We start from the raw sequence: 6,306 nt of genomic DNA on the forward strand, positions 1-6,306 counted from the left end.
AAATGGAAAAAACACTTTTTTTGGAAAGCTTTTGGGGCTCCTCTTGGGCTTTGGAGGAACGTCAGCCCGAGGTGCTGTGGTTGTTTCAGGTGTGGGTTAACTCCTCCCTGGGCTCCTCCAATGTGTGTCTTGCTCTGAGCACCCACACATCTGGCTGCACACGAGCACATCTGGCACGGGCACAGCCACAACACCTCTGGTTGAGAGCACTCACAGCTCAGGTTCAGGCACAGGCCGGTTCCCAGGAAAGGATGGGATTCCTCCTGGAGGAGAAGAGGGAGGAGGTTTGGGTCCATGCTGGTCCCTGCAGAGGAAGGAGCCCCTCAGCAGAGGGAATTCGGTGGTGCTGGCAGAGGGGAGCCTGCGCTGCACCACTCCCCTGGAGCAGAGCATCTCCTGGAGCAGCCAGGGGATGAGGTTCCCCCAGGCTTTGGGGAGCCCACCCAAGCTCCCTGCCCTCCTTCTCACACCCTTCCCATCCAAGCCATTTTTCCAGCTGATTTCCAGATCGCACCTTGGGCATGGAGCAAAGCCACGCCCACGGGCTCCCCTGATCCCTTGCTCGGCTTCAGCTCAGCTCAGCGGTGACACTGACACTAAGGCAATTAATGTTATCCTAATGCCACTTTCCCATGGGCATCCCGAACCCTCCAAGGTGCTCTGCTCCCCCAGGGCCTCAGTCTGTGGAACGGAGGACGTGTGAACACCTCTGCAGCACATTCCAGTCTGTCCCCTCTCCCCTCTGCCAGCCCAGGCTGAGGCAGCCCTGGCAGCCACTCACCGTGAAGCCCAGAGCAGTTAATGACTGAGCTGGGAGTATTTTTGGTTGCTCTCAATAATGCAACAGCACTGGCTGAGCGGAGCCTGGCTGTAATTACAGGGCCACTGTCATTTGTCATCACTGTCACCCCGCTCGCGGTGAGGGAGTGCCATGGCAGCACGATGCCAACGCCCCTGGCACAGCCCTGGTGTCGTTTCTGGGGTTTGCTCTGGGGTGCCTCCAGAAAATCCAGCTGTGTGCACTGTTAACCAACCCCTGGGGTGAGGAACAGGCACAGTGTGATTTGTCCCTGCAATAAAGTGTGGTTTGTGTGGTCCCAGGGCTTTGTCCTGGTGGGACACAGGCAAAGCAGTGGCCAACAGGGCATCCTCGGTGGCCAGTGAGGAGCCAGAAGCCAGCAGGGGATAAACAGTGGCCACCTCAGGGTGAACAGAGACCAGTGTGACATCAAGAGTGCCATGGTGGCGGAGTGCTGGAGCCGTGCTGGGTGCTGGCTGGAGATGGACCCCACAGGAGCGTTGTGGTCCCAGCCCTGGTGACAGCCCTGGCAGTGTGGGCACCGAGCAGGCTCCGGGCTCTGGTACCTACAGGTCCAACGCTGCACCCTCGGGGGGCTCAGCACAGCAGCACTGGGCCCTTCCTTCATCCATCTCCACGTCCCAGCTAAACCAAGCCGACAGCCTGGCCAGGCTTTCCAAAGCCTGCTCATCCCACGAGCAGCACGAGGCTTTCCCCAGTGCCAGCATATTTCTCCTGGTTCATGAAACATCTCAAAGGTCTCTGGGAGCCCTGTGGGACACCAGGGTTGCGTCCTGCTGTGGGTGTGAGAGGCAGCCAGGTGGTTCTGTGTCTGCTCTGCCCAAGCAGGAAGACGTAATTCAAGAGGAAGGTGAAGCAATCCTCGATTTGCCTCAATAAATGTCATCAAACACCTGCTTTTGGTGTACTCTGGTTTTAATTGTAATGGAGCAGCAGCAGCAGGTGATCTGTACAGGGATGGCAAAGCGGAGCAGAGCACAATCCCGGTGTTGGGAACAGCCGTGGCAAGGGCAGTGGTTAATCGGGGACTGCCAGCCTTCATTTGGATCCTTCCGTGGCTGGAAAATGAGAGCCAGACGCTCTGCCCGTTAATCAGAGTCTGCACAGAAGGCAGAGGAAGGCCGGCTCTGGCTGCAGTGCCTGCGGGATCCATCGCGCTCCAGAGCCATGCACATCCAGGGCAGGATGCCCCGAGGTCGCTGGGCCGCGGTGTGAGGACAGCCGGATACCAGAGATCCGATAACGCTTGGGAATGCGCCAGTGGAGCGGGTCCTGCTCTGCAGGCACAGCCCTGCTGCCTCTCTGTGCACCAGAGCAGGGAACCACAGCGATGGAAATCCAGCAGCAGCACAGGGAATCATCAGCGCCGCGTCTGGGGTGACAAATGACGATGAGCTGGTGAAACTTTCCAATGGCATTTTAATTTCCAATCCCCCTCTGCTTTCCCTTCTGCCCATCCGAGGGGTGTTGAGTGTGAGGAGTGAGGGGTGGCTCTGGGGGTTTGCAGCCACACCAGGCACTGACCATAGAGCCTGCAGTAATTAATTGCTTAATTACCCAGCATTCATTCATTTACCCGTCCTGTAATTCCCTGGAGAGCAAGGCTGGCTGCAGCAGGGGTTTTGTGGTGGGTCTGGATTATGGGTGCAATTCCATCGGTCCAGGAAAGGAGCCTGCAGCTCTCCCTCAACCCTCCCTCCTCACAGGACTTCTCCATAAATGTGGCTCTGTTCCCGAGCAATGTCTGGAGAGGGCGAATCTTGCACTGTGTTCATGGAGAGTGAGTCGAGCCTTGCCATTCTCCCTTTTCCCTGGTGCTGAGGTGGATCCCAGCAGGATGCCAGGGAGCTATGGGGAAAATCATCCAAAGGATGTGAAACACATGGGATTTCTTAGAACAGCTGCACTGCCCTGAAACCTTCCTGTCCTGCTGTTCCCCTTCCTGCAATAATTACGGAGAGGAGAAAAAATCCCTCCCTTCTCTGCTGCCTTGCAGACACCCCACGTCCTTACCCGGGACACGGCGCTCCTCTGCTCCCCGTTTGTGTATCTATCACATCAATAAACCTCATTGAAATGTGTTCATTCCAGTGAGGGGAGAAAGCAGCCCTCGACACAGTGGAGGGTGGTGCTCACACCCTCCCGAGCAGCTCCGGGACAGAGGCGCCCGGCCCGTGCCAGGCTGGTGACCTGGCACCGGCACCGTGTCCCTGTCCATGGGACACGTTCCCCGGGGATCGGGAGTTCCTCCGCTGGAGAACTTCCAGCTGGAAGTGCAAACACCTTCCTCTGCATTTCTGTAATTGGTACCAGCTCTGGGGTTTGGGCTTGGAGCCCCCGAAGAGCAGAGCGGGACTCGGTGCGCCTTGTGCGTCCCTACCACCGACCCTTAGGGCTTTGCGCCGGGGACAAGAGGCTCTGGCCGCCTCTGCCCCTCCTCAGCATCGCCAGGTCCCCTCTCCCGGAGGATTTTACGCCTGGGCTCTGTGCGGCAGGGAGGGATCCCAGCGGAGCGGGAGCGGGAGGGAGCCGGACCCTCCGCGGGAGCCGCGGGCACAGCCCCGAGCAGCAGCGTCAGCGCTGTCCCGGCCAAAAGGGGCAGCTCCGGTGCCATATGTCACCCGCTGGCACGGGCACCGCCGGGCCAGGTGACAGATGGCAGGTGGAGCAGGGCTGCTCTTGCCGGCGGCACAGCCCCGTGGCAGGCACAGCGGCCAATTCCAGTCGGGAGAGGGGAGCAGAGGGGGCTGCAGGCCCCGGGCAGCGAGCCCTGCTTCCCGGGAATTCGCTCCTGGTCGATGTCCCAAGGGTTATTGACATTGCACAGGGACTGACGCACGGAGTGCAGAGCCTGGTGCCTCCTGGGGCTTGGGAATGGGGGATGGGATGGGATGGGATGGGATGGGATGGGATGGGGTGGGATGGGATGGGATGGGATGGGATGGGATGGGATGGGATGGGATGGGATGGGATGGGATCCTGCAGAGGTTGAAGGCTCGTGCTCCAGCACAGCTCAGCCAGGACAGAGCAGGGCTGTGGTGGAGGTCACTTGACCCCACCAGCCCAGGGATAAGGGGTGGCACCAGCTCCCGGCTGCCCCCGCTGCTCCCTCCTCCCTTTCCCGCTGTTTTCCTGCTGCAGGGATTGCACAGACGCTGCTTCTAGCCCGCCCTTCATTATCTCTGCCTCCTGGAACAGCAAACAGGGAAATGTGATTAAAGCCCTCTCGCAGGGAACTTATCAGCCTGTGGGAAGGCCAGGAGCTCCCTTCTCCCGGGAGAGCACCTCCGGTGCTCCCGGGTTGTCAGCAGCGCAGCAGGGCTGTGGCTCCTGCTGCCTTCACCCCACGGTGCCCATCACAGCCCGAGGAGAGGCAGGGTGGATGTGACATCGGCTGGTGGCGTGTCTGGGGAGCAGGCGGGGGCAGGAGGGAGGGATGTGGGTCAGGAGGAGCCTGCGCTGCACCTGCGGGTGGGGCCGGCGGGGCCAGCGCCGGGCTCCCGTCAGCGCCGCTCTGTCAGTGGTTTGCACTGAAATGGGCTGCTCTGACGGTAATTGGCTTTGACCCATCTGGGCCGACGCCATCAGATCTTGGAGGTTCAAGGGCCCCGAGACGCTGGGGGTGGAGGGGAGGGACGGCCCTGTCACCGTGTGAAGGAGGCAGGATTAGAGCCAGCGGCGGCGGGCGCTCAGAGTGACCTTATTGGCACCACTGCGCTGGTGAAGGCGAAGAGAATCCACCCTGACAGGGTGTTTGGAGCTGCCTCTGGGCCAGGAGGAGATGGGCACCGTTACTGTGTCCTACAGAGGTTTTCTCGGTGTTGTCCATGAGTGTCACCCTTCCTGTGCCTGTGGAAGGAGCCTTTTGCTGGCACCATCTCAAAGATCGCATGGTGGGAGCTCAGCTCTGCGCCGTGAAGCTCCCTGTCTCTCTTCAAAAGAGCCAAAATTCCCTATCTCCACCCCCAGACACCACATAAAATATCTGCTTTTTCCATCCTGCAGTAATGGTGCAATTTAGAATGGAAAAACGGGGAGAGGAAGTGCTGAGCCTGCACCAGCTGATGCCAGGGGAGATGCCAGGAGCTGCCTGGCTGTAAAACATCCCCAGATCCTGAGAGAGGCTGTGGGCTGTGGTGCAGCAGCAGCATCACAGGGAGGAAAACGCCCCCTGGGCGCCGTCCCGGGGAAAGACCCCACACTGGACATCAGCAGAGGCTTTGGGTTCCTGCAGCAGGAGCCCCGATCCCTCACCCCCATCCTGCTGGATTGAGCTGAGTGGAGCTGGAGCTGCTGCTGGGATTGCTCCTGGTGTGTCCCAGCCCAGCCAGGGAACTCAACCCCCTTCCCCTCCATCAGAGAGCCCGTGGTACCCGATCCCAGCCCCCTGAGGCAGCGGCTGAATTCAGTGGCAGAGGCTCTGGAGTCCCCTGGTTGATGATCCCAGCGTCCCCAGCCCAGACAGCGCCCAGCAGCCAAGGCCCCCCCACCAGCCCAACGTGAGCCCCGAAACAGGGATGTTCCCCCTCAGTCCTTGCCCTCTCACACCGGGGAGCATCATCCCGGAGCTGGCAGAGCAAGGCTCTTTCAGGGCTTGTTTGGACTGACTGGAATAGCAGCAGCAACATCCCATCGTCTTTTTCAGGGGGGATGATGGACAACCCATGGGAACTGCTGGCTTCTGGAAAATCCCCTTAGTCGCTCCTAAAAGAGGCTGTAAAATCCCGGGGCACCTTTCCAGTCCATTTTTCAGATGGGAAGACAGGACAAGGGCTGCGGGGCTGCGGAGGAGCAGAAGCTTTGCGGGATCCGACAGCGGCCGCGGCTCTCCTGACCCCGCTCTGGCGGGGTGAAACACGGACAGGTGGAGAAGGGCTGGGAGCCGCGGGATGTCCGGTCAGAACTCCCAGTCCCGTGCGGGGAACGCCCTGGTGCTTCTCCTGTCCGTGGCAAACAGTGGCCACCCACAGCCCTGCCCGTGTGGGACCGCGTCCCCGAGGGTCGGGTCCAGATCCAGGACAGGGAAACCGGGGTGGGGAAGACGCAGCTGCCCTCAGGGAGCGTCACGGGGGCGTTCCCTAAGCAGGTCTCACATCCTCAGGAGGATCAGTAGATTCTGTTTATTCCGCACCAGGGAGCTCCAGAGCAATTAAATCAATCGAGTGCCCTTCAAACCCGAGCGGGGAGAGCTGCCCTTTGGGGGCTCAGCGCCCTGGGCAGGGGAGCAACATCCCCCCAGCTCCTCCCCGGGCTCTGCAGAGCTTGGGGGGCACAGAGCAGCCGGGCAGAGGGGTCCCCCAGCCGGGACAGGCTCCTGCTGTGCTGCCCAGGGCTGCAGCAGGGTCCCGGTCCGGCTCACCCCGGCTCCGCCCGAGCTGTTCAAAGTGCCCCGGTCCCGAGAGTCCCGAATCCCAGGCGCCGGGACGGCAGCGATGGGGGAGCCGGGGGCTGGCAGGGAGCGGGGCTGGGGCCGTGGGAGTTCTGGG

Source organism: Coloeus monedula (genome assembly GCF_965178545.1).
Source record: "Coloeus monedula genome assembly, chromosome: 19".
NCBI lineage: Eukaryota > Metazoa > Chordata > Aves > Passeriformes > Corvidae > Coloeus > Coloeus monedula.